Source organism: Protopterus annectens, chromosome 2.part0, assembly GCF_019279795.1.
Source record: "Protopterus annectens isolate FY-2018-M chromosome 2.part0, PAN1.0, whole genome shotgun sequence".
Taxonomy (NCBI): domain Eukaryota; kingdom Metazoa; phylum Chordata; order Ceratodontiformes; family Protopteridae; genus Protopterus; species Protopterus annectens.
This window is the reverse complement of record NC_056728.1, coordinates 249,889,730-249,911,163: the sequence shown is the minus strand read 5'-3', so window position 1 is coordinate 249,911,163 and position 21,434 is coordinate 249,889,730. Positions and strand designations below refer to the sequence as shown.

The following is a 21,434-nucleotide window of genomic DNA, read 5'->3' as shown; positions in this document are numbered from 1 at the left end:
CTTCTATGGCTACGTCAAAAACCTAAATGGCAGCGCTCAGGTCTGTTCTGAGCTAGTACAAAATGGAACAAAATACTCTGACCCTTCTGGCATTGCCAACATCTTGGCTGACAGGTTCAGTGCAAATTCCCCCCCCCACCCCACCCCCCACCGCCTACAGGGCCTATTACCATTCCAGGGGATTGTGCAAGTCCAATTATCACTGATAAGTTGGTTAACAAGGCTCTATCTAAAGCTAAAAACACTGCCTCCATGGGACCATATGGTGTCCCAGGCTGTGTCATACGCAAGCTCCAAAAGGAATTAACCCCACATCTTAATACCCTGTTCAGTCTCAGCCTCTCCACAGGATATGTGCCCAGAGAATGGCGCACGGCAATGGTGGTCCCGCTACACAAGGGTGGGGCCACAACTGAACCTGGGAACTATCGACCAATAAGCCTGACCAGTCTGATCTGTAAGGCTATGGAGCGAATCATTGTGGAACTCATAAATGGAGAGATTGGGAACCTCCAGTCGCTGGACCCCACACAGTTCGGCTTCGTCAAGGGCAGATCATGCCTCCTGAACCTGGTGGATTTCTTTGAGACACTTACTAAGGCTATAGATAAGGGAAAGGAGGTACACACGGCTTACCTTGACCTTGCTAAAGCATTTGACACCATTCCCCATTCGGGTATTATTGATAAGCTCACCAGCCTGAGCATAAACCCTTACGTCACAAGATGGATCGCAAACTGGCTCTTAGACAGATCCCATAAAGTAAGAGTAGCGGGATCTATGTCCGAATCCAGACCAGTAACTAGTGGTGTGCCTCAGGGCTCTGTCCTGGGGCCCCTCCTGTTTGGCATATACTTCTCAGAAGTACAGGCAAGCACGGAAAGGCTGTGACTGACTAAGTTTGTGGAAGACTGCAAACTGGGTGCTATAATAGAGTCTCCGACCAACATGGAGATCCTCCAGAAGGGCGTAAATGAGACTGATGCATGGTGTCAAAGCCATGGTCTCAAGCTAAATGCAAAAAAATGTGTAGTAATCCCCTTTAGAAAAAACACAATCCCCTTTAGAAAAAACAGAGTACCCACAAACTACAACATAGGAGGTAATCCCCTGAAATCTGAAGAAGAAATAAGGGATCTAGGGACCCAAGTAGATAGCCAGCTTTCCTTTGATAACCATGTTGCCAAAGTGGTTAGAAAATCCTTCTATGTGACCCATCTGATCATGAAAGGGTTCGCATCAAGATCTAAGGATGTAATGGTGCCCCTCTACTCTTCCCTCATCAGACCCATTATTGAGTACAATGCACCAATTGGAATGTACCTGGCTAGACATCTCCAGTAGCTGGAGAGACCACAGAGGTACCTAACCAAGAGAATTACTGGCCTCAAACAGTTGCCCTATGCTGCATGATTGAAAAAGCTAAGACTGTTCTCTGTTGCATATCGCTTTCTCAGAGGCGATCTCTAACGTACAGAGCCATGTCCAACCCAGAATTGTTGAACATGCTCCATCTTAGCAAAACCAAATCTACTCAAGCTACACGCTCTAGGGATATAAACCTCAACACAACACCTTTGATCATAAGTAAAAAACTAAGATCTCTCATAAAATCATCCAAGGCAAATTTTGAGAGAAAAGTCGCTAAGGACTCAAAAGACAATCATAAGGCCTTCTTTAGCTATGTTAGAAACCTGTGAGGAAACTCCCAGATATGCTCAGAATTAGTTCAAAATGATGTAAAAATTACTGAACCTGCAGACATTGCCAACATACTGGCTGACAGGTTCAGTGAAAACTTCTCCCCCCCCCCCCCCCAAAAGGTGAGATATCTATACCAGAGGATTGTAGCCCCCCAAACATCTCTAACGCTCAGGTGAGAACTGCTCTCTCCAAGGCAAAAAACACAGCATCCATGGGACCAGATGGTGTCCCCGGTTGTGTGCTCCACGAACTCAATGAGGAATTAAACCCGCAGTTAGGGCAGCTGTTTAATCTTAGCCTCACCTCGGGATACGTGCCTGAGGAGTGGCGTACGGCAACTGTGGTCCTACTTCACAAAGGCGGTGCCTCCTCCGACCCTGGAAATTACCGTCCCATCAGCTTGACAAGCCTGATCTGCAAAGCTATGGAGAGGATCATAATGAAACTCATAAATAAAGACATAGGGGACTTGCAGACTTTGGATCCGACCCAGTTTGGCTTTGTCAAAGGCAGATCATGCCTTTTAAACTTGGTTGACTTTTTCAAAACAGTCACCAAGGCCATTGATGAGGGAAAGGCAGTCCACACAGCCTACCTTGACCTGGCAAAGGCTTTCAAGACAATACCCCACTCAGGTATCATTGAAAAACTCATCAGCTTAAATGTAAACCCATACATCACAAGATGGGTTGCAAATTGGCTAAGTGACAGAACCCGCAGGGTCAGAGTTGCTGGCGCCATGTCAGACTCAAAGCCTGTCACAAGTGGTGTCCCACAGGGCTCAGTCCTGGGCCCACTCCTGTTCGGCATCTACTTTTCAGAAGTACAAGCAAACACAGGAGGATTATGGCTGACAAAATTTGCAGATGACTGCAAACTGGGCACCATAGTTGAAAACACATCTGACACAGATATCCTTCAGAAGGGTCTTATAGAAATGGATAACTGGTGCTAGAGCCATGGCCTAAAGTTAAACGCCAAAAAATGCATAGTCATACCCTTCGGGAAAAACAAGGTTACCCCTAGCTACCATATAGGCAGCAACCCACTAAGCACAGAAGAGGTTATCAGGGATCTGGGGACCCAGGTTGACAGTAACCTTTCGTTTGACACTCACGTTGCCAAAGTAGTTAGGAAGACCTTCTACATTGCCCACCTGATCATGAAAGGATTCACATCTAGATCAAGGGAGGTCATCGTCCCCCTGTACTCATCACTCATCAGACCAGTGATTGAGTGCAATGCCCCATTCGGAATGTATCTGACACGACACCTGCAGCAACTGGAAAGGCCCCAAAAGTTCCTCACCAAAAGGATAAAGGGTCTCAAAAATATGTCCTATGCTGCCCGACTGAAGGAACTCCAGCTCTATTCAGTCGCCACCGTCTGCTCAGAGGTGACCTGTGCCTGACATACAAGGCCATGTCCAACCCAGAATTGATGAACATGCTTCACCTCAAAAATCTAGATCCCTCAGAACTACAAGGGCGGGAGACTTAAACCTTGACACGGTTATTAATAGGACGTGCTGGAGGGACAGATTCATCACCCAGAGACTCCCTAAGCTGTGGAACAAAATCCCGGTACATGTGAGGCAGAGCACCTCGCTGGCTTTGTTCAAGAGAAATCTTGACCAATGGATGGGAGATCGCAGATATACCCCAGGGATTATCTCAGTGTCACTGCTTGACAGAGGCACAGCAAAATAATGGGTATAGTATCCTCCAAACTAAAGGGGTGGCGAAAGCCACAAAACTCTGGACTAGGCTTATAAATGCCCTTGGGCAGATAGCCTAGTATGAACCTATGAACCTATGAATAGAACATGCTGGAGGGATAGATTCCCTTTGCAGAGACTTCCCTTACTATGGAACAGGGTCCTGATCTACATAAGACAGAGCCCCTCACTATCACTCTTCAAGAGGAACCTTGATGAGTGAATGGGTAACAGAAAGTTTATTTTATTTATTTTATTTATTTATTTAACATTTGTTGACCGGGAATGTCCGACTAGGTTCCATAGAGCCTGTTTTCAGCGGAGGCCCGGGGAGAAATGCTCCAGATGCATGTCTTTGGAATAAAGAAAGTTCACACCGGGGATCACACCAACAGCACTACTAGATAGGGGCCAAGGGTACTATCTGATAGTACAAGGGTCTAGGGAACTACTAAAGGGGTGGTGAATACCACACAACGTTGCTGGGCTAATGTATGCCTTCGGGCAGATAGCTCAGTACCAACCTATGATCTTGAAAGATCGTCTTCTCCCTCAGACAGGGTGTAGTCTTCTTTCGACCTCTGCTCCCTCAGTCTCTTCAGCAAAGAAGATGAACAAGCGAAAGCCTAAGGAGAAGGAAAATCTAAAGAAAATTGAGGAAAAGAAATCTGACAAATCTCAAAAGTGGTCCCCAGATCCAACAGACGTCCTTACATGCACTGCTGCAGTATTCTTAACATATAGCATTCCCTGTCATGGAAGCCCGACATCCGGACTGTCTACCAAAGACTCCTGTTGTTTAAAGTTGGGCTGAATGTCACCCAAATGCTTTTTGCATAGCGTAGGGCATAAAGATGATGATCAGGCCTACCATAGTCAGAATTTCTTTGCCACCAGTCCAAATGCGTCTTTTCACTGATCTGTTTACCTGCTTCTGTTTTCTGCCAGTTGAACGCATTTTTGTTCTTCAGCGACTACATATGCCTGTTTGTTGACTTCTTTGTAGTTGCAGATAAGTGCCCCATTCGGGTTTTTGTTTTTTCTTGTCTTGTTTTATGCTGCTTGGGGTTAATGTCAACCAGAAAGGGGAAATGCAAGTGTGGGAGATAGATTCCCCTTAAGGACTGCCAAAGTGTGTCTTTTGTTGTCTAGGAGCTTCTCATGACAATATGTCTTGTTCAGTTTGTCAAGCATTTGTCCTGAAAACCCTTCACAGTGGACATTCTTCCCTTTCTATGTATTTTGAAAACCAGTGTCTTAAGCTTCTCGCTAAAGATACAATGGAAGGAATCTCCCACACTGAGGGTCAGCTTTTAGGGAAGAAGAAGGTGAAAAAGATTTGACCGGAATCTTCTGCTGTCCACCCTCTGCCAGGTGTTTCTCCTGAGGTCGTTACAAACCAGGAGGCTCGCTCGGCTGTGTTGTTGGATTTCTCTGCTGCAACTGTGTTGGAGGCCGCTGAGGATTCGGCTAGCAACATGTCTGAAGAGACTTTGCAGGCATCCGTCTTGAACGTTCAAGGGGAGCCACTGTTTTTTTCTGAAGGACCTAGGGTAGTTCCACCATTTTTAGTTCCTCAATTTTTAGTTGGAAAAGAAGTTCCTACTGCGGTTCTTGATTGTCGTCCTCTATCTGAGCCTTCTCCATTTTTTGTCGAGAACATTCCCTTGGAAAAAAGAAACAAAAACTTAAACATGTTTCTTCTGCTCCTAGGGATCCATAAAGTGACTGTCAGTCTTTACTCAGGGGTATTTACTGCTTTAATGTCCTTAAAGCCTACACAGGGTTTTGGTTCCTGCTCCTCCTTGGTTCTCTACTCCCCTTAAAAGGCCTAGAGAACAGGATTCTTCTGAGGATGAGTCTGATTCTGATGAGGAATCCTTGACTTATTCTTCTGAAATCCCTTCTCCTTTGGACTATGGATCAGAGGAGGAGGAATCTTAGTCCGGATGTTCCTTTTGAGGAAATTTCCTTTGGGGACACACACGCTAGGATGATGGATTTTTTTTTAAGTGGCATTGTGTTCAGGTCTCTCTCTGATATCCATAAGAGGTACTATGAGTTGCTGCAGTTGTAATCTCCCAAGGCTGTGGCTATTCCCCTTGTTTTGGCTGCTTTACTGGATTCTTTTTTCCAATGCCTCTCATTCACCTTTTTCTCTGCCCCCTGCTCCCAAGAAACCTGGCAGGTTTTATGGGGTGCCTGAGGATTGTTATTTTTTTATAAATGTACTGCTGCTGACCCCTCTAGTTTCTGTAGCCTCTAATAAGTCATCTCAATTGCTTCCTTTGCCCAAGTTATTGCCTTCTGACAAGGACAGCAGGGCTATGGAAAGGCTGGGTAAGGAGATTTACACTTCTGCTGCCCTAGCTCTTAGGGCTGTTAATTATCAGACCCATATGTCTAGGTATGTGTTGGCTCTTCTTTCTCAGTCCTGTCAACTTATTTCTGATTTTTCAGACTCTGAGAGTAAAATTTATGTTCTTTTCTTGCTAGGGGCTTCCTCTCAAGTCGTTTGTTATTCTATTAATTGTACTTATGATGTGGCAAATGCCTCTTCTAAGGCTGCTGTTTTTGGTTCAGTGATAAGGAGGTATTCTTGGTTTAGGCTTCAACCTCTACTTGATGATATTAAGGCTAAGTTGATGGATGTTCCTCTGGATTCTAAGCATTTGCTTGGGGAAGCTGCTGCTGGTTTAAGTCCCTTCAGGATAAGGGTAAAGCCTTACAGGAGCTTAAACATGTTTGTTTCTCTTGTGTCTAAATTTCAGAGAAACTACCCTGCTAAGCTTGTCTTTGTTTATAGGCAATCCTGCCCTTCTACTAAAGGTAAGAAGAGTGGCAAACTGGCTTCTACTGCTAAGTCTCTTCAGGTTTTAGGGACCCTGAAGCCTTCCTTTCCAGACAAACCAGGTGCTGTCTGACTATCAGTCCATTCCCAGCCACATTCCTCTATCTCTTTGCCTTTCTCTTCCTGCATAGATTCAGATCACTCAGAATTCTTGGGTTCTGTTAATCGTTCGTCAGGGGTACTCAATGGTGTAGAAATCCCGTCCTCCTTTTATGGGTATTCCTCAGCCTCCTCAGGAACAACTTCCCTTTTTCCCAGCGGTTCTTCAAAATCTCTTGACTCACGGTAATGTTCAAGAGGTGCCTGTATCCCAAAGGGGAAAGGGTTCTACTCCAGACTGTTTCTAGTGCCCAGGAAAGAAGGAACTTGGAGACTTATTCTAGACCTCTCTCATATAAGCACTTTTCTAAAAGCACCTTCCTTTTCGATGTTGTCCCTTCAGATTCTGTTTCCTCTCTTGCTCCTTCAGGCCTGTATGATGTCGCTGGATCTCAAAGATGCTTATCTCAGTGTTCCGATCCATCCTCTTTTCAGAAGGTTTTCGCATTTCTCTGTTGCTTCCTCTCATTTTCAGTTCTCTGCTTTGCCCTTTGGCCTTTGTACTGTCCCAGGGGTGTTCAGCAAATGGCTTGCTCCTGTGATTGCTTTTTGCAGGCTTCAAGGGATCCAGATATTTCCTTACTTGGATAACATGTTGATTGAGGCGTCCTTTCCAGAGAACCTTTTGCAAAATCTTCATTTTGCTGTTTCCCTTCTTAAGAGTCTGGGGTTTACTATAAATTTCAAAATTTCTTCTCTGACTCCTTCTCAGGATCATGTTTTTCTTGGTTGCAGGATTCAGACAGTGCCATTGCTGGCTTCCCTGCCCCCTCAATAGGCCTTAACTCTCATTTCTGTCTTTCACGCTCTTCTTCCTGTGGCTTCCATTATTGCCAGGTAGTTTGAGAGCTCTGGATTTCATGGCATCCACCATTCCAGTGCTCCCTCTAGCCAAACTTCACATGAGAAAGTTTCAGTGGTTTTTGAAGTCAGTGTGGCTTCAACATGCAGATCCTCTAGATTTTGTAGTTCCTCTTCTTCCTAGTCTCAGACAGGAACTTCACTGGTGAATTCAGCAATTGACTCTGAATCCAGGGATCCCTTTTCTTCCACCTCTTCCCTCTCAGGAATTGTTCACAGACATGGGATGGGGGTGGCATTTAGCTCCCTAAAAGTTGAAGGGGTTTGGTCGCCTCATTAACAGAAGGAGCACATCAGTGTCAGAGATGAGAGCCCTTCTGCTGGCTCTTCAGGCCTTTCATTCCCTTTTCTGTCCAGGGCATCTCAAGATGTTCACAGATAATACCAAAGTGATGTGGTATATCAACAAACAGGGAGGAGCAAGAGCTTGTCTTCTTTGCTGGTTGGCACTTCTGGTATGGGAGCTTGCTGTATCAAGTATCAAGTGACTCTTCAAGCAGTTTATATCTCTTCCGGTTAGAACATTGTGGCACACACACTGAGCAGGTCCTTAACTCAGTGACAAAAATGAATGCTTCACAGGGATGTGTTTATGGACATTATCCACCAGTGGGGGACCCCTCAAGTGAATCGTTTTGCCTCCCATCTGAACATAAAACTTTTTCTGTTTTGTGGCAGAGTTCTATCTCCACTGGTGTTAAAGGTGGATGCCCTCTCATTTTCTTGGAAGAGGATGTTTCTTTATGCATTCCCTCCCCTTCCTCTTATTCCGAAAGTCCTGTTGAAAGTTCAACAGGATGCTCTCAAAATCTTATTGGTGATGCCCCTTTGGCTGCGACAACACCAGTTCTCCTCTTCTTCTGCATTTAGCCAGGGGCAGTCATCTTACGTTACCTCACAGGGTGTATCTGTTCTCACAAGGCAAAGGATCTCTCATCCATTCCCACCTGTCCATACTTCAACTGACAGTGTGGGTGGTAGGATTTTGATTCCTCATAGACACCCTTTTTCTGAGAATGTGCTGCAAGTCCTGCAGGAGGCCAGGAAACCTACTAGGAAATCCTACTTATCCAAATGGAAGAGGTTGTTTATTTGGTGTCTGTCTCATAACCTGGACCCATTTACTGTGGATGTTTCTTTGGTTCTCTCTTATTTCTGTGAATTGCTCAATGCTGGTTTTGCCTGTTCTTCTGTTAAGGCCTACTTATTAACTATCTCTACTTGTTTGCCTTTTTTTTCCTTCTTTCGCTTCTAGATTTGAGGTGAAACAATTTCTTAAAGGTGTCATTAATATTAGACCTCTCAGGAAGCCTGTTCCTCCTCTCTGGGATCTTAATTTTATTTTCGAGAAGTTGACTCAGGCTCCTTTTGAGCCTGCTGCTTCCTTGCAATATTGTTCCTGGAAGACTGTTCTTTTGTTAGCTCTTACTTCTGCCAGATGGGTGTCTGAGTTTGCAGGCCCTTATGACTTGTCCACCTTTTTTGATCATTCATGTCTATTAATCTGCCTACTTTTTTCCCTCACCGCAAACTGACTGAGAGAGGGTGCTGCATACTTTGGATGTGCATAGGCAACTCTGGGTTTATTTGGATAAGACTAAGACTATTAGAAAATCTGACCAGTTATTTGTTTCTTTTCATCTTAGATCTTTGGGACTTGCTGTAACCAAGGAAATGATTTCTTCTTGGATTTCTAAGGCTATTTCTTTTTGTTACACTTTTCATGGAAAGAACCTTCCCTCTTCTGTCAGGGCTCATTCTACTAGAACTGTGGCTTCTTCTGGTGCTTTTTGAAAGGGCTTAGATACTAATTCTGTTCTTGAAGCAGCTACCTGGATTTCTGTGCATACTTTTACCAAACACTACAAATTGGATGGTACCTCTATAGCTAGGGCTGGTTTTACTAGTGCAGTTATTCATGTTTTTTTAGGGGACTCTTCTGCTCCTTCCCATCCATAGTTTCCTCTCGAGCTTTAGCACTCTCCCTTATGTTAAGAATACTGCAGCATTGAATGTAAGGACATAGTACTGTTGTTTAAAGTCTTACCATAATGGTAGATGTCCTTGCCTTCACCGCTGTAGTATTTGCTCCCTCCCTCCTTCCCACCTAGTCCTTTGCCGTCCTGGATATATAGATTATCTGTTGGGGTCCTTGGACTGGTGTGCATACTGGGGCAATCACTTCTGACTATGGTAGGCCTGAACGGCACCTTTATGCCCTATGCTACGCAAGGAGCGTTTGAGTGATGTTTGGCATACATTTAAAGCAACAGGAGTCTTTGGTAGACTGGCCAGACATCAGGCTTCCATGGCAGGGAATCCCATATGTTAGGAATACTGCAGCAGTGAAGGCAAGGACATCTACCATTATGGTAAGATTTTACACAACTGTACTTTTCTTTGGGTCCACATCTAAAGAAGCATCGGAAGTTCGCTCCACCGACTGCTTGGGTCAACCACCTTCTGTGGCATCCTCCTTAAGGGCTGGTCAGCCATCCAGAAGCCTTAGAGTTTGAAGTCAACAAAATGATGAAGAAATTTCTGAGAATGCAGATTCAGTTCGGGCCTTTCTTGGTGCCATCTGCTTTGAATGCATCGGGTTCAGGCTTAACAGTCTCTCCCATATTACCATCAAGTCACTCTCAGGTAATCTGCCTGCGGTTGTTCAGAAGGCTGTGAACTCCTAGCTAACTATGCTTCATTCTTCTCTGAATGTTTCCTTGCATTTGCTGTTGGCAGAGCTAGGGCAGTGGGCACTGGCATCTCAATGCGGTAGCATGCCTGGATGCTGCTTTGCATTTTTTGAGGAAGGATTCAAGACCTCCTTTGTTAATGTCCCATTTGATTATTCCACACTTTTTGGACCAGGAATGAAGGACACACTAACCACTAGGATTATAAAATCCTGTGTGCCATGGGGATCTGCTTTTCCACTTCTCAAAGGACCTTTTCTAGGAATTGGAGGGGAGGGAAGACGATGTGTTTTAGGAGGTTGCAGGGTTATTACCATGAGTCTCTTGAGGATAGACTTCCTTGAGGCAGGGAAGGATGCAACTCGAACGGGCACTGCCCCAGGGGCAGAGGCAGACCACGCAGTCAGGGTTTTTACGGTCCTTTTAACAAAAAGCCCTACCAGTGGTCCTGAAAGATTGCCCGACTGTTCTCTAGAGGCAGTCAGGAGGTGCTTATCTCTGCACCCCCAAGCCTGGCAGAACATCACAACAGATCCATGAGTGCTGAGGATTAAAGCCAGAAGCTTTTCATTCCCCTTTTCTTATCCACCAATGAAAAAGAGAAAGGTTCCTGATGTTGGAACCACTCAGTAGTAATCTGCAGCAGTAATAATAGTCTAAAAGCTGTTAGAAAGAGTCATCGAACAGGTACCCCAAGACTAGTTAAAGTCTAAAGTCTACTCCAATTCCTTTCAGTACTTAAGAAGACAGGAGACCTCAGACCATTTTTGGAATTGAGTCATCTAAATTAATTTGAAACACAGACAAAATTACAGGTGGTCACTTTTCAGTCTATATTAACTGTTCTGAGGAAGGACGATTGAATGTGCTCTATGGATATCCAGGATGCCTACTAGCATATAAAGATAGAGAAGAGATCGAGGAGATTTTTCTGTTTCTGGCTGGGAGCCCAGTCATTAGCAGTTCAGCCGTCAGGATATTTTTGCAAGTTATGGCAGTAATAGCAGCGTAGCTCCACTTGCTAGAGATCTGAGTTTTCCTATTTCTAAATGATTGGCTCCTCACAGCTTTGACCAGGGATCTACTACTTCAAGATAAACAACCACAAAAAGCAGACTGATAAATAAAATCCAAATAAGGTCCAGGCAGGTAGGTAGACAAGACTCCAGATGTAACTTTAAATCAAAATAAATTTATTTGTATAAAGCGCTTTTTGTCCAACTCTATACATGAACTTCTTCAGATACACTGTTACTAAAACAATGAGTGAGAAGGTCACTGAAAAACCATCAGTAAAGAAATGGAAACTCCAGCAAAGCTAGAACTTCCACTGAGTGACCTCTCAAACCTCTTGTATCAGAGGCACATGGGATATATGCAAATGATCCTTATGAACATCATGGTTTTTCAGTGACCTTCTCACTCATTGTTTTAGTTTGTTGTTTGGGATATTTTTGCAGTGACCCTAATGATAATGGACATCAGCCGGGTGTAACAACCCTGTGTGTCTAATGCTTAGTCAAATGCGCTGCTTGTGCTGTGCTGATGAGGTTATAACAAGGCCGAAATATGCATATTCACAGCTAGCGGGGTTTTCCTTTATTGGCCTGAAATTGTCCATTAAAACGATGGAACAAGTCATGGGCATTCAGAGTTGCCAATTAGCTGAACACCTGATGTTCATAAGGATCATTTGCATATATCCCATGTGCCTCTGATACAAGAGGTTTGGGAGATGTACTGTTAATAAAGAAAATGGTGCTTAAAATACCCTCCCTTACTAGTCATGTGATCAAAAGACCAATCAAGAATTTAAAGTACCCTCTACATAAGAACACATTACTCAGACTTCTCTCATACAAAAGCATATACTAAAACTTTAACATTTATTTGTTTTTTTTCAAACATGAGTAAAAACATGAATATGAAAATCTAAATTCCTAGTCAACTACTCATAAATATTATCTTTTTGCATTTTTCAGTTTTAAGATGAAGTGGATAGAACACATCATTTAAACCTGGAAGTGTATATGCATCCAGGCATATTTGCCACAACAATTTAGATAATTCCAACATTACTGTCATTGGACCACCTCTCGGGTTAAGCCGCATCTGCTGTATTATCCAGAATTTAAAAGTGTGCCCTGGGTTCAGACTGACATATTTTGCTAGGGCATTTTCACCCTTATTCCTGGAAATACTATATAGGTGTTCATAAATCTTTTTTTTTTTTCAAACAGAAATACTACTTAGAAAAGATAGGAGTGGCAATGGGGTCTCTGAGCGGAGCCAATTTTGCTAATATGGTAATGCATGTTGGGAGCAAGAATTTATCAGAAGAAGTCCATGTACAGAATTGGATGAAAAGTGCTTTATACAAATACATTTATTTCTGGAGTCCAGTCTACCTACCTGCCTGGAACTTATTTGGATTTTGATGTACTACTACAACAGTGGGACCTACTACTCTAGTTAATGCTGAACCTGGGAATTATGGTCAACCAAACCAAGAGTCAGCTGCTCACAACCCAAACAGATGAAATTCATAGTGTGTTACCTTTACACATCATTACAAATAGCTAACTTACAGACCTCCAGGGTGCTTTCCCTTCGACTAGTTGCAATCCAGGTTATGCAACATCCATTCCCACAAGCAAGGCTAGTTCTGTGACTGTTAGGTCTAATGGTTTCAACCATTATGCTAGTCTCTCAAGCCAGATAAAACATGAGGGTACTTCAGTGGATTCTGTCTATACAATGGGCTCAAAACACTCACCCTTTCCATGCCAAGATTCATATCACCCATGCTTGCAGGGATCACATCTGGTGGTAGATAATCTCCCTAACAGTAATGGGGGGCCATCCTTTCTGTCCAGCTCAGCCACTAGCTACGATAACCATGGATGCCTCCCTTCTGGGGTGGAAGGGGCATTTCAGAGGGAGGACAGTTCAAGATTCCTGGTCACATCTAGAAGCCAGTCTTCACATCAGTGTCCTGAAGATGAGATCAGTCCCTTTCAAAACTTTCTCCCCAAGGGTTTGATTTATGTCCAAACAGACAACATGGTGGTGGTCTGGTACATCAACAAACAGGGGGAACCCAATCTCATCTTCCTGATGGAAAGCCATGAGACCGTGACAGTGGGCGAAGTCTTTGCATTGATTTCTGATAGCAAAGCATATCCCTGGGACATCCATTGTATTAGCGGACAAACTGAGCAAAACAGTTCTGATGCTTCACGAGTGGTCCCTCAACCAGTCTGTGGCAACACAAATTTTCAGCCACTGGGGCTAAACCTTGCTGTGACCTCTTAGGTTTCATACCTAAACAACAAATGCAGCAGTTACTGTGCCCTTATTCTTTCACAGGGGCTGTCACTGAAGAACACTGTAGTCCACAGTTGGGCCCTAGGTCTCCTATATACCTTTCTTCCTATCCCCCAAATAGCCAAAAGGTTTATTCAGAAAGCAAGAATATCCAAGACCAGTGTGATCCTCATTGCTCCTTTTTGTCCCAGGAAAGTCTGGTTCCTATTTCTGTGGCCTCATCAAGTACATCCTTGGTGGATGTTGTATCATTATCCAAATCTTTTAAGTCACACATCCAGACTGCCTCCTCAAAGTCCAAATGGCTGCTATTTTTAATTTTCATATAGGAAAAAACAATACCGCTATTGTTTCTTTAAAGATTAGAATAGTATTAAGAGAACATTCTTTTTGAGGCTACCAGTTATGGAACCAGTGCCTTTCTAGGACGTTACTATCCTACTTCAAGCATTGATATACCCTTCCCCCTTTGAACCAGCAACTTCCGTGGATTTGACATTTCTTTCGTGGAAAATAATTTTTCCGGTTGACTTCAGGTAGATGGACCTAAGAGCTACAAGCTCTTTCCTGTAAACCTCCTTACTTTATTTTCCACAAAGGTAAGAGTGTCCTGAAGAACTAACTCATCTTTCCTCCCCAAGGTGACATCTGAGCAAATCTGAATCAGTCTGTTGATCTTTCAGTGTTGGAATATGTTATTTATTTATTTTATTTATTTACATTTGTTGACCGGGAAAATCTGACTGGACACAGGTCCTTTTTCAGCAGAGGCCCGGGGAGAAAAGCTCCACAATAAAAACAACAATTAATTACAAGTTAAAGTAGTATAGGTAGGTTTTGTTTAACAATAGTAGTAAACAGTTATAGTTCAAAATGAAATTATATAGTTAAATGGTGCAACACTTATATCATTGGTGCCATAAAGATTAACAAGTATTTTAATAGCTGAGCTTGCAGCTATTACCCTTGAATAACAATGGCTAAGATTACAGCTGAGATATAGGTTTGCAAGCAATGTATTTGGGTGCAATCCGAGGTAGTTAGAGGGGTGGAAGAAAGGGATTCGAGAGGTTGGGGTAGAGATGTTAGAGAGGTTTGTTACAGGTGCATGTCCAGTGCTCTTTTAGATGAGATTTTAGAGCAGCTTTGAAGTTAGTGTGTGTTGACACAGATGTTATAATGTGTGGAAGGGTATTCCATAATTTTGCTATGGAGTAGAAGAAGAGAGCTTTTCCAGCAGAGTTCCTGGTTTTAGTTACCTGTAATTGATTTTTGTTGGTGGAGCATAGTGGTCTGGTGGTATGATAGAGTTGGAGTAGATTTTGGAGGGAAGGGGCTTTCAGAGGATGATTTAGTAGTTTGTGGGTGAGTGAGAGTTGGTACCATTGAAGGAGGTGAGGGAGTTCTAGCCAGCCTAGTTCAGTAAGTGAGGTGCAGTGGTGGCTACAGTAGTTTGCGCCGGTGGCAAACTTTGCTATTTTGTTGTAGCAAGCTTCGAATTTACCTAACTTACTTTGCCTTAGGTTGGTAAATATTGGAGAGGCGTAGAGTAGGGTGGAGATAAGGTGGCTATTTGCAACTGAAATCTTAGGTATTTTTGGTGAGGAATTGCTTATTTCTGTATAAAGCTCCTAGTTTTTTGTGTACTTTTTTTATGGTTAACGAGATGTGGATGTCACACTTGAGGTTATTGTCAATTTCAACTCCAGGTAGTTTGGTGTGGTCTGTTGAGGGGATAATGGTGCTGTCTTTGGCTTTAATATTAAATTGGTGGGTGTTTAGATTGTGTTTGGTGGGTTGGAAGATGATTTTTTTTGTTTGGGTTAAGTATTAATTGTGCATCTGAAAGCCATCATCTGCATACTGTACGAGAGTGGCTTGTTTGGTAGCAGAGGCTAGATTATTAGTGAATATGGAGAAGAGTAAGGGTCCAAGGATGGATCCTTGGGGAACACCTATTGAGACAGGGAGTTGGGGGGATATATCATTATGCCAAATAACGGATTGATGGCGGTCAGTCAGGTAGCTCTGGAACCAGTTTGTGACAGATTGAGAGAAGGATAGAGTATTGAGGACAATGATGAGTTGTTTATGAGAGACCATGTTGAATGCTTTAGATAGGTCTAGGAAAGTTGCAGAGCTGACATAACCATTGTTTTTATGTTGAAGGATTGTATTAGTGAAAGCAAGTAAGGTAGTGGTTGTGCTGTGGTATGGTCGGAAACCATGTTGTGTGTTAGATAGGAGGTTGTTAGCAAGGAGGTAGCGTAGAACCTGAGAGTGAATGCATCTCTCAAGTATTTTTGATAGAGGAGACAGAATTGCTATGGCCCGGTAGTTGGTGAATTCTGTGGAGGGCCCACCTTTGTGGAGGGGGATAATGTGGGATATTTTCCATTGTGAGGGGACATAGCTTTCAGATAAAGATCGGTTAATCAGGATTGCAACTGGGTAGGCTAGGGCTTCAGCTGCAGTTTTAAGCTACTCAGCTGCGAGGTTGTCAGCTTCTAGTTTTGTGGTTTTTAGTTTCGATAAGAGTTTTTTTTCATTAGAGGTAGGGATAAGAGAGAAAAGGAATGCAGTGGGCAGGTTACTAGGTGTAGTTGGGGGCAGGGGAGAGGGGTTGTGTTGTTTTGCTAGTGATAGAACGGATTGTGTGAAGTGAGTGTTGAAAGAGGTGGCAGTGTTTTCAGAGGAGTTTGTTTTGTTTGGTGCAGAGGTTCCTACTTTTCCTGGGTGGAGGATGGAGTTGATGGTTGACCAGAATTGTTTAGGGTTGTTTTGCGTGGAGTTCAGGGCAGACTGGTAATATAGGATTTTGTCCTGTTTTATTAATTTTTTTACTTTGTTACGTAATTCACAGAATTTCTGTCTATCAGAAGGGCTTTTTGTCTTGCGCCAGTGATTCCAGGCTCCATCTCGGATTTTCATTTCTGATCTAGTGGCTTGTTGTAGCCATGAGGAGGACTGGGCTTTAACTCTAGTAAATCTTGTGGGCGCATGGGTGTTTAGGACTTTAAGGAAGGTGGTATTGAAAAATTGGACAGCGTCATCAAGGTTGAGGTATTTTAGTGAAGTCCAGTTGCAGCCTTTAGGGCTGAGATGAAGTTGTCAGGGTTAAAGTTTACTTTATTACATATTTGCTGATAGGTAATGGGTTTAGCCTGATATATGTGTTTTTTTGAATAGGAAAGTTGGGGTATGATCACTGAGGCTATCTGGTAGGCAGCCAGTTGTGTATGATTGGGGGGCTCTTGCTGACTAGTATCTAGTCAAGAGTAGAATGCTTGTTGGAATTCTTATTTATTCTGGTGGGTGTCTGAATAAGTTGGAAACAATCATGAAGATTTAGATGGTGAGCTGGATGGTAGTTGGAACAGGATATAGCCGGTCTATATTAAAATCACCTAATATTATGGTTTCTTGTGGAAGGTTATGATTTATCCAGCTGAGGAGGTTTTCTAGTGGAGGGATAGTGTTGCCAGGTGGGAAGTAGCATCCTATTATGTTAATGGTCTTGTCTTGGTTTACTTTTAAGTTGGTATAGATTATTTCTTCTTTGACAGTTAGGGGGGGCTGATAAGTTTAGGATATGAATATTAAGATTCTGTTTATACATTACAGCTACACCACCCCCTTTTTGTGCAACCGATCTTGTCTTAGGATATTGTAGCCTGAAACGAGAATTTGCTCACTGGTAATGTGAAGTTTGAGCCAGGTTTCTGTTAGAATGATAATATCAGGTGAGTATAAGTCTATGGTAGCATGGAGTTCATGGATTTTATTGGTTATACTTCTGATATTTAGGATTCAGATAAGGAGGTCATTTGGTTTCCTATTGGATGTAATTTGAGGGTGGGTGAGGTCGTTAGGCTATCAGTGGAAGCGTTTTGGGGTCCAGGGTTTGAGTGGATGCCTCCGCTGAGGGCAAGTATTGTTATGGCTGATGATGTTAGTTTTAGTAATGAGACAATCAGTTCAAGTTTTGGGGTAGCTTTTTGTTTGGGTGAAGTGGGTGATAGATAAATTAGGTTGAGGGATAGTTTGTAAGGCATTAAGGATGCTTTTTGTTTGTGTGGTGGAGATGATAGCTTAAGTGGGTTGTGCATTGGGGTGTATTTGTTGTGAGAGGTGTATGAGTAGTGTGATGGTGTGACATGAGGGGTGGTGACTGTTGTTGTGCAGTGGAAGTTGTTTGGTGGGGGTATAAAGGTAATTTGGTAATATGTAATGTGTGCAAGAAGGGTGCATGTGAAGAGTATAGGTAGTGTGTGTCGGATCATGGTACTCAAGGTGGGAGGTTAATGGTAGGCTGGAGGTGTGGTTAGAGTTGGTGTTGCAGGTGTGGTTGGTTGTGACTAATGGGAGGGACATTTGGCTAGAATAAGTGGGGGTGGTTGGGATATGGGGGCAGGGAGTGGAGCGGAGTGGGCAAAAACTATTTTTTGTACATATCAGAGGGAACCAATCAATAGTCTAAATACAACTCACATGCATAACAATTATAGTAGAGGCTTAGGCAGATAATGGTATAAAAAATGACCTGTGTCCTTAGCATTAAACTGCTGGGATAGAGTACACTAGCAATGGGACACAGGCTGTAAAGGAAAGGGGAAATAGAGATTGAGTGAACAAAAATCATCCCTGAAAACCTTGAGGCAGCTTGCCAGACCACAGTAGAAACAATCAGTTAATGTGTGCCTCAAGACAGTGGAGCAGTTGAGTAGCAATTCCTAGAGGTAAGAAATGTACGCATCTATTAGCAACCTAACACATGCTGCTTTATTAGGTCTGTATAGTTTTGCAGTTCTTGATATTAGCAGTTGCTAAAAAGAGAGAAGAATGGAGAGATAAAGTTCAGGGGAGTCCAACACTATTTGACTGAGTGAGTGAGCATGCCGCTTGACAAATAAGCACTAAAGTGTTTCACTATAGAAACTTGCCTAGTACAGCAGGAAAATTAATGAAACGAACAGGTCCCCTGCAGGTGAGATGAACGCCTGTATTTCTTACCACGAGGAAGCTGCGAAGGGGTGAATGATCCAGTTAAGCAGGGTTAGTCGGGTGTACTCACTGGGGAAAAATGCGAACAGCAGCTGTAAGAGGAAATAAATAAATAAATGTTAGGCCAGGGGTATTAGGAGGGATGTAGGACAGAAGATATATGATCACTACGGAAGTGTCTCAGCATAGAAATAGCAGAACTAGACAGGGAGGATAGCAGCCAGGGTTAATAAAAAGGGCTAGAGGGAGTGAAGGAGCAACAAAGTTGGGGGGGGGGGCAGTAGGAGGCCCTAAGAGAACGCCGATAGATTAGAACAGCAGATGTATCAGAAATGAGGCAGAAGTAGAACACAATATATACAGTAAATCATTTTACAAAATGTAATCAATAGACATTGGTTACTGTAATCCCTTTAAGGGAGTGTATACAAGAACAAAAAAACACCAGCACAGTACATTTCAGTTAACTTTAGAAAAATTAAACCTACAAATAAAGCAGCTTAAGTAGACATGAGGCAGTAAATATATAGCAAGTAAAAACACGCTACAAAATTCACTCTATAGCCACAGCACTATTCTGTTCAGTTAACATCTCTTCAGTACATTTGCTGTAACTAACAAAGTAGATAGAGATCAGCCCCAGAAATACTTGCATAGAAAAGCAGTGTATCAGTTACAGTATTGCCAAGAAAAAACATATAGTAATGCTTTAAACAGTGGCTGTGAACATTGGAACTCACGTTACAAAAACCTTATGGATACAGTTGGATGTTAAAGAATCTCACAACTGCAACTGAAAGAGGCAGACTACATGGCACAGTGTTAGCACCCAGTAAAACCCACTATAACAAAAGCAGCATACAGACAATAAAAAGTACAGGATGATCTAACAATAAAAGCTTTTACATATAACATTTGCATATGTTTTATATAAGTCTTACATGTATTAGACATTCATCGCCAGTTCAGATTCTTTCTCAATGTAACAAAAAAAAAATCAGGAAATCTGACCAACTCTGTGCATTTTACAGGGCAAAACCGGTAAAAGGGTCTATATTAGACTATATTTCATTTGTGCTCATTTCATAAGAGCTGTGGCCATCTCTGTCACTTTTGTGAATAGGCTTCCCATTGGTGACATTGTGCAGCAGCAACTTAAGTCAGCGGCTCGTATTTTTGTATCTCACTAGATCAGATTCTTCCTCTGGTTCTGTCATTCTTAGCTACATCCTTCCTTGATATCACCCCTGTAATAAACACCCTGCAAATCTGTCCCAAAAGATGAATCAGATGAAAATAAACAACATCGAATGCAGAAGTTATGTACTTACCAAAACAATAGATCCATGTTGTCTGATTTTCATCTTGTTTAGCATCCCTCTTCCTTCCCCCTTTCAGATTATCCTTGACAGCTTCTGGTGACTGGACAGACCTCACCTGAGACCTTGCCTGTTTTCAGTCCCTTTTTGGACTATATTGCCCTGCAACCTTAGTCCTAATGGCCTCCTATATGCAAGTCATAAAATCTTACAGGTTACGTGTGTGTGTGTGTGTGTGTGTGTGTGTGTGTGTGTGTGTGTGTGTGTGTGTGTTTCTATATATATATATATATATATATATATATATATATATATAAATGTGTGTGTGTGTGTGTGTTTGTGTGTGTGTGTGTGTGTGTAATTATAGGGTCAGATCTAACAACCCAGATGTTGAACCAGTCTTATTGTTCTCTTCACGGAAAGACCCTTCCTTTCAAATTCAGTGCTCACTCATATTAGCTACTACTAGAGCTTTTTTGGAAACGGATGGGCTCCAGAAGTATTCTAGAGGTGGCATCTTGGTCATCTGTGCACACTAAATATTCAGATTGAGATTTCCTACAGATCAGGAACAGATTTTGCTAGGACTATCCCCGAGGGGCTACTGGACTCTTGACACTTCGTATGCCTCCTCTTCTGTCTAAGCTTTGGTAATCATACTATCGAGCTTAGACTACAGCAACAGCAATCTAATGATGAACATAGTACAGTTGTGTAAGTAAGCATACCATTACAGTGATGTTCGAATAGATCACTGCTGCAGTACTAACCCTCTCTCTCCTTCCCCCTTTCTTATCCTTCTTTATAAATATCTGCTTTTTTCTAATCTACCTCCAAGGATGAGGTTCACCCCTTATCCATGCTTTTCCCCTTTCACCTAGCACATAACTGTTTGTGAACTCTAGCCTCCCTTTTCTCTGAGGCATTCAAGCTCTGAATTTTTGCAGCCATATAAGCTCTTGTGCCTCATGTGATGTAAAGGCGCATGGAAGGCAGCCAGAAGCTTTGAATATTGGTTGGATGTCCAATACTTGACAGGTTACATCCAGTATAGCTTAGGCTACCACAACTATGATCTATTAGAATATCTACTGCTATGGTAAGTTTACTTGCACAACTGTACGTCTTCGCTTCTGGAGCACCATTTAGTCATTCTTAAATTATTTATTTACTGTTTACTGACTGGTGGGTGTGCTGATCAGTTGACCCTTTCCAGTCACAACCCTGGCTCATAAGAGCATAGCAAATGGATTACAGTTAATGCATACAAAATGCATACATGCATGTATGTACTGTAGTTGTGACAGAAGCCAGCACATGTATAAAACAGCTGTAATGAAATTAATATGCTGCATTTTCAATGAATATGCAAAAGAATTAAGGGAACAAGAGAGCATTACACAGTTAATGTAAGTATTACTTAAGTATATATCACGATAATTACTTTAGGAGTTTTAAGAGCATGTTAGTTATAAATCAGTAATGAATCAAATAGAAAAACTTTCAGCAGTACAGTTGGTGCCATGTTGCAATAAAAAGTTACACTATACATTAGTTTCATTTCTGTTATTCACAGTTTATAATTGCAGAACTTTGCCAGATAATATTTTGTTTCTGAAGTGTCTTTCAAGCCTTATCCAGACTAAATGATTTCTCCAATTGCAGTATTGGCCTATATCCTTACAGCCCGAAGACCCCCCCCCCCCCCCCCGAGAACATACAAGTCAGTTTTGGGTACTCAGCAGGGTATAGATGTATTTATGGCTCCCATTACCTCTAGCCTTCACTTTTTAGTAGACATTTTTGATAAGGGCTTTAGTTTCTCTACTTTTACTGCAGCCCATTTCCAACTTCTATCA

General features: G+C 42.5%; 1 protein-coding gene across 1 annotated transcript in view; it reads left to right on the top strand.

Annotated features, from left to right (window-relative positions):
* LOC122792730 overlaps positions 1-21,434 on the top strand; it is a 1,288,351-nt gene that overhangs the window by 1,212,833 nt on the left and 54,084 nt on the right. The gene's annotated exons all lie outside the window — the stretch shown is intronic.